The sequence below is a fragment of the Anser anser genome (assembly GCF_964211835.1).
Source record: "Anser anser genome assembly, contig: HAP1_SCAFFOLD_55, whole genome shotgun sequence".
NCBI classification, from domain to species: Eukaryota; Metazoa; Chordata; class Aves; order Anseriformes; family Anatidae; genus Anser; species Anser anser.
Window position 1 is genome coordinate 385,865 of NW_028153463.1, and position 8,004 is coordinate 393,868.

Sequence of the window (8,004 nt, forward strand, 5' to 3'; positions counted from 1 at the left end):
CTGAACTACAAAGGGTCACTACGATAAAGTGAACATAGAGGTATAACAGCCCTCTCATTTCCTGTTGACCTTAGAAAAGTAGGAATTGAACCCACACAAGAGAAATCAAAATTCTCCATACTTCCCTTATATTATTTTCTAGTAGAGTCAGCTAATCAAGCTATCGGGCCCATACCCCGAAAATGATGGTTTAACCCCCTCCTCTACTAATGAACCCTTACGCGACCCCAATCATAACCTTCAGCCTCATCTTGGGCACCACAATCACAATTTCCAGCAACCACTGAGTTCTGGCCTGGACAGGACTGGAGATCAACGCACTAGCCATCATTCCCCTAATTGCCAAATCCCACCACCCACGAGCAGTAGAAGCCGCAACGAAATACTTCCTAACCCAAGCAGCTGCTTCCGCCCTGGTCCTATTCTCTAGCATAACCAATGCCTGAGTCACCGGCCAATGAGACATCACACAAATAAACCACCCAACCTCCTGTCTACTACTGACAGCAGCAATCGCTATTAAACTGGGCCTAGTGCCATTTCACTTCTGATTCCCAGAAGTACTACAAGGATCGCCACTAATAACAGCCCTGCTACTCTCGACCCTCATAAAATTCCCCCCACTAACCCTGCTCCTACTAACATCCAAATCCCTCGACCCAGCTCTACTCACCGCCATGGCCCTAGCCTCAACAGCACTAGGAGGCTGAATAGGACTGAACCAAACACAAACACGCAAAATCCTAGCCTTCTCGTCCATCTCCCACTTAGGCTGAATCGCCATCATCCTAGTTTACAGCCCCAAATTGGCCTTACTTACCTTCTACCTATACACAATCATAACATCAGCCGTATTCCTAGCCCTTAACAAAATCAAAGCCCTTAACCTATCCATGATCACAACCTCATGAACAAAAACCCCAGTGCTAAACGCCACCCTAATACTAGTACTTTTATCCCTAGCAGGCCTCCCCCCATTAACAGGCTTTATACCAAAGTGACTTATCATCCAAGAACTAACTAAACAGGAAATAACACCAGCAGCCATGGCAATTGCCATGCTATCACTGCTCAGCCTCTTCTTCTACCTACGCCTCGCATACCACTCAACAATTACCCTTCCCCCCAACTCCTCTAACCACATAAAACAATGATACACTAGCAAAGCCCCAAGCACACCTACTGCGGTCCTTGCCTCACTATCAATCCTCTTACTTCCCCTGTCCCCAATAATACATGCCATTGTCTAGAAACTTAGGATAACACCCCAAACCGAAGGCCTTCAAAGCCTTAAATAAGAGTTAAACCCTCTTAGTTTCTGCACATTAAGACTTACAGAATATTAACCTGTATCTTCTGAATGCAAGTCAGACGCTTTAATTAAGCTAAAGCCTCCCTAGACAGATGGGCTTCGATCCCACAAAACTCTAGTTAACAGCTAAATGCCTAAACCAATTGGCTTCTGCCTACAAAGACCCTGACGCACCCTAGTGCGCATCGATGAGCTTGCAACTCAACATGAATTTCACTACAGAGCCGATAAGAAGAGGAATTAAACCTCTGTAAAAAGGACTACAGCCTAACGCTTCAACACTCAGCCATCTTACCCGTCACCTTCATCAACCGATGACTATTTTCCACTAACCATAAGGATATTGGCACCCTGTACCTCATCTTCGGGGCATGAGCAGGAATAGTCGGCACCGCACTCAGCCTATTAATCCGCGCAGAACTAGGACAACCAGGAACTCTCCTAGGCGACGACCAAATTTACAATGTAATCGTTACCGCTCACGCCTTTGTAATAAGCTTCTTTATAGTCATACCCATCATGATCGGAGGATTCGGCAACTGATTAGTCCCCCTCATAATCGGTGCCCCCGACATAGCATTCCCGCGAATAAACAACATAAGCTTTTGACTCCTCCCCCCATCATTCCTCCTCCTACTAGCCTCATCCACTGTAGAAGCTGGCGCCGGCACAGGCTGAACTGTCTACCCTCCCCTAGCAGGTAACCTTGCCCACGCCGGAGCTTCAGTAGACCTGGCTATCTTCTCACTCCACTTAGCCGGTATCTCCTCCATCCTTGGGGCCATCAACTTTATCACCACAGCCATCAACATAAAACCCCCCGCACTCTCACAATACCAAACCCCACTATTTGTCTGATCCGTACTAATTACCGCCATCCTACTCCTTCTATCACTCCCCGTACTCGCCGCCGGTATTACAATATTACTAACTGATTGAAACCTAAACACCACATTCTTCGACCCCGCTGGAGGAGGAGACCCAATCCTGTACCAACACCTATTCTGATTCTTCGGACACCCAGAAGTCTATATTCTGATCCTACCGGGGTTTGGAATCATCTCACACGTAGTCACGTACTACTCAGGCAAAAAGGAGCCCTTCGGCTACATGGGAATAGTCTGAGCCATACTATCCATCGGCTTCCTAGGATTCATCGTCTGAGCTCACCACATGTTTACAGTAGGAATAGACGTTGATACCCGAGCCTACTTTACATCAGCCACTATAATCATTGCCATCCCTACCGGAATCAAAGTATTTAGCTGACTAGCCACCCTGCACGGAGGAACAATCAAATGAGACCCCCCCAATACTATGAGCTCTAGGATTTATCTTCCTATTTACCATCGGAGGATTAACAGGAATCGTTCTTGCAAACTCTTCCCTAGACATCGCCCTGCACGACACGTACTACGTAGTTGCCCACTTCCACTACGTCCTATCCATAGGCGCCGTCTTTGCCATTCTAGCAGGATTTACTCACTGATTCCCACTACTCACTGGGTTTACCCTACACCAAACATGAGCAAAAGCCCACTTCGGGGTAATATTTACAGGAGTAAACCTAACGTTCTTCCCCCAGCACTTCCTAGGCCTAGCAGGAATACCCCGACGATACTCGGACTATCCCGACGCCTACACACTATGAAACACCATTTCCTCCTAGTCCTAGGACTTAGAGAAACTCCAGTACTAAAAATAGTAAACACAAGCAATAATTTCATATACTTCACTCTCACTCACCACTCAACTATCAGCTAACCACACCCCCGTCCACATAGCTTAACACAAAGCATGGCACTGAAGTTGCCAAGATGGCATAAAACATGCCTGCGGACAAAAGACTTAGTCCTAACCTTACGGTTGGTTTTTGCTAAATATATACATGCAAGTATCCGCGCCCCAGTGTAAACGCCCTCGACCACCTACCCCCATACAGGCCTTGAGGAGCGGGTATCAGGCACACCCAAGTAGTAGCCCAAGACGCCTCGCTAAGCCACGCCCCCACGGGTATTCAGCAGTAATTAACATTAAGCAATGAGTGCAAACTTGACTTAGTTATAGCAACAGCCTAACTTCAAGGGTTGGTAAATCTTGTGCCAGCCACCGCGGTCATACAAGAAACCCAAATCAACCGTCCTATTGACACGGCGTAAAGAGTGGTAAAATGCCTATCCTAGCTAACTAAGATCAAAATGCAACTGAGCTGTCATAAGCCCAAGATGCACCTAAACACACCATTAAGATGATCTTAGGAACTAACGACTGATTTAAACCCACGAAAGCCAGGGCCCAAACTGGGATTAGATACCCCACTATGCCTGGCCCTAAATCTTGATACTTACTTTACCGAAGTATCCGCCAGAGAACTACGAGCACAAACGCTTAAAACTCTAAGGACTTGGCGGTGCCCCAAACCCACCTAGAGGAGCCTGTTCTACAATCGATAATCCCCGATTAACCCAACCACCCCTTGCCAACACAGCCTACATACCGCCGTCGCCAGCCCACCTCGAATGAGAGCACAACAGTGGACACAATAGCACCCCGCTAATAAGACAGGTCAAGGTATAGCCTATGGAGTGGAAGAAATGGGCTACATTCCCTATTCATAGGGCACACGGAAAGAAGCGTGAAACCACTTCTGGAAGGCGGATTTAGCAGTAAAGTGGGACAATAGAGCCTACTTTAAGCCGGCCCTGGGGCACGTACATGGTTAAACATGCCTGTTAGTAGTGTGGCGAGCCATAGTGGGAAGGCTAGGGCTATGTTCATAGATAGTTGGGTGGTTGGGGTGAATGTATATGGAAGGAGGCCTAGAAGGTTGATTGTAAGAAGTATGATTATTAGGGATGTAAATATTATGGCTCATTTGTGGCCATTTTTGTTGAGTGGGACTATTAGTTGTTTTGTGATTAGGTGAAGGAGTCATGTTTGGATAGTAGAAAGGCGGTTGTTGATTCATCGGTTGTTTGGGGACGGGAATAGTAGGGCTGGGAAGAGTAGGGATAGTAGGATTAAGGGGATGCCAAATAGATTGGGGCTGGAAAATTGGTCAAAGAAGCTTAGGTTCATGGTCAGGATCATGGTGTGGGTTTGGTAGTGAGGGAGGTCTTATTTGATGGGGGGTTGGTTGTGGTGAAGGCTAGTAGTTTTGGTTGGATGAGGAGTGCTAGGGTTAATCAGGTTATAATTATGATTGAAAATCATGGTGCGGGGTTAAGCTGTGGCATATCATTAAGGAGGGGGAAGTCCCTCTTTGGCTAGCTTAAAAGGCTAGTGCTGTTGCATAGCTTCTTAATGATTAGGATGATGATAGAAGGGACGATCAGGCCTCGAAATGTGGGAGTGGGGTTGATTCTACTACAATGGGTATGTAGCTGTGATTAGCCCCGCAAATTTCTGAGCATTGTCCGTAAAAAATCCCAGGCCGGGTGGTAATGAATGAAGTTTGGTTTAGTCGGCCTGGGATTGCGTCTGTTTTAACTCCGAGCGTTGGGACTGCTCAGGAGTGGAGTACGTCTCCTGCAGTAATGATCACGCGGATGGGGGATTCTATTGGGATAACTACGCGGTGGTCAACTTCTAGCAGTCGGAAGTGGCCGTTGGGTAAGTCTGGGGTGGGCACTATGTAGGAGTCGAATGATAGGTCTTTGAAGTCTGTGTATTCGTAGCTTCAGTATCATTGGTGGCCGATGGCTTTTAGGGTGAGGTCTGGTTCGTCGATTTCGTCCATTATGTAGAGGATTTGTAGGGATGGGAGGGCGAGGAGTACCAGGACGATAGCAGGTAGGATTGTCCAGATCAGCTCTACTTCTTGGGCGTCTACAGCATTGGACGAGAGTTTTTCTGTTAGTATGTGGGCTAAAAGGTAGAGAACTAGGCTGCAGATAGCTAGGGCAACGATTAGGGCGTGGTCGTGGAATTCAACGAGTTCTTCTATGATGGGTGATGAGGCGTCTTGGAATCCTAGTTGGGAGTGGTTGGCCACATGAGATGTACAGGATTTTTACCTGTGATTTAGTCTTGACAAGGCTATGTAATTGGTTTACTAACGTCTCATAAGAAAGAAGCATGAGCGGTTAACCTCCTGGGAGACCCAGAAAACTTCACCCCAGCAAACCCACTAGTAACCCCACCACACATCAAGCCAGAATGATACTTCCTATTCGCCTACGCCATCCTACGTTCAATCCCAAATAAACTAGGAGGCGTATTAGCACTGGCCGCCTCCGTACTGATCCTATTCCTAATCCCATTCCTGCACAAATCAAAACAACGAGCAATAACATTCCGACCACTCTCCCAGCTCCTATTCTGAGTACTAGTCGCCGACCTCCTCGTCCTAACATGAGTAGGAAGCCAACCCGTCGAACACCCATTCATCATCATCGGCCAACTCGCTTCAATCGCCTACTTCACTATCCTCCTATTTCTCCTCCCCGCCGCAAGCGCCCTAGAAAACAAAATACTCAACTGCTAAATACTCTAATAGTTTATAAAAACATTGGTCTTGTAAACCAAAGATTGAAGACTTACCACTTCTTAGAGTACCCCAAACTCAGAAAAAAAGGACTCAAACCTTTATCTCCAGCTCCCAAAGCTGGCATTTTCAATAAACTATTCTCTGACCCTAACCCCTAAACCGCCCGAATAGCACCCCGCGACAACCCCCGCACAAGCTCCAATACAACAAACAAAGTCAACAACAGCCCCCAACCCGCCACTAAAAACATCCCTGCCCCATGTGAATAAAACATGGAAACTCCACTAAAATCCGACCGAACAACAAACACCCCAACATTATTCACAGTAGAAACCCCGAACTTCCAAGCCCCCATAAACCCCCCAAACACCAACCCCCCAAAAACAATTGCCACAAACGCTACTGCACATCCAATCACCCGTCAATCCCCCCAAGCCCCAGGGAAAGGCTCCGCTGCTAAAGCTACTGAATAAACAAACACCACCAGCATACCCCCCAAATACACCATAAACAGCACTAAAGCCACGAACGAAACCCCAAGGCCCAGCAACCACCCGCACCCCGCCACAGACGCTAACACCAAACCAACAACCCCATAATACGGCGAAGGATTCGACGCCACACCCAAAACACCCACCGCAAAGCAAATCCCTAAAAAAAACATAAAATAAGTCATTATTCCTGCCCGGACACTACCCGAGGCCTGCGGCTCGAAAAGCCGCCATTGTTCTCAACTACAGGAACTAACCGCAAGCCCCCAATAATTCTACCCCATCTATGCCATTATGCTTAACCCTCCCCCCCTCCCCCCCCGAGGCGGGGGTATTTGGTTATGCATATTCGTGCATAAATTTATATACCCCATATACATACATACTATAGTACCAGTAATATACATTATATACGGACTATCTTATAAGCAGGTGCTAAACCCATACATGTACACGGCCATTAAACCCTTAAACACACTCCTACCAAACCACCCGGCATGAATGTTCTAGGACCATACCCCACAACACCCAATACAACTCCACTCAAGCGCATAACAAGACCCCATTTTAATGAATGCTCACAGGACATGCTCCAACAACAACTCTCCACCACATATCTCATGCAGTTCGTATCAGACGGATTTATTAATCGTACTCCTCACGTGAAATCAGCAACCCGTTGCACATAATGTCCGGTATGACTAGCTTCAGGCCCATACGTTCCCCCTAAACCCCTCGCCCTCCTCACATTTTTGCGCCTCTGGTTCCTCGGTCAGGGCCATCCATTGGGTTCACTCACCCCTCCTTGCCCTTCAAAGTGGCATCTGTGAGTACTTTCACCTTCTCAATGCGTAATCGCGGCATGTTCCAGCTTTTTGGCGCCTCTGGTTCCTCTTATTTTTTCCGGGGTTACCTCACAGGTGGCTATTCCCAGTGATCTCGGGGGTCCCACAATCTAAGCCTGGACACACCTGCCTCACGGCCTATCCTATATTTCAAGGGTCCCTCGATGAGACGGTTGGCGTATATGGGGAATCATCCTGACACTGATGCACTTTGACCACATTCAGTTAATGTTACCTCCACCCTCCGGGTTAAATGGGGCTATTGGATGAATGCTCGTTGGACATAGCACAAAACAACAAATCATTAAGCGCAACCCCTGCGCTTCACAAACTAAACCAGTAAACTTTCGCTAACCACCATGTAGCATAAACCTTCATCGCCCAATCCCAGCAAACTACCTCTAAAACTCCATTAATCATCCCTTCCATGACATCATCGGAACGATGTATATATACACACAAACACATACAAAATAACTTAAACTTATTAGAGAAACTCCAGTACTAAAAATAGTAAACACAAGCAATAATTTCATATACTTCACTCTCACTCACCACTCAACTATCAGCTAACCACACCCCCGTCCACATAGCTTAACACAAAGCATGGCACTGAAGTTGCCAAGATGGCATAAAACATGCCTGCGGACAAAAGACTTAGTCCTAACCTTACGGTTGGTTTTTGCTAAATATATACATGCAAGTATCCGCGCCCCAGTGTAAACGCCCTCGACCACCTACCCCCATACAGGCCTTGAGGAGCGGGTATCAGGCACACCCAAGTAGTAGCCCAAGACGCCTCGCTAAGCCACGCCCCCACGGGTATTCAGCAGTAATTAACATTAAGCAATGAGTGCAAACTTGACT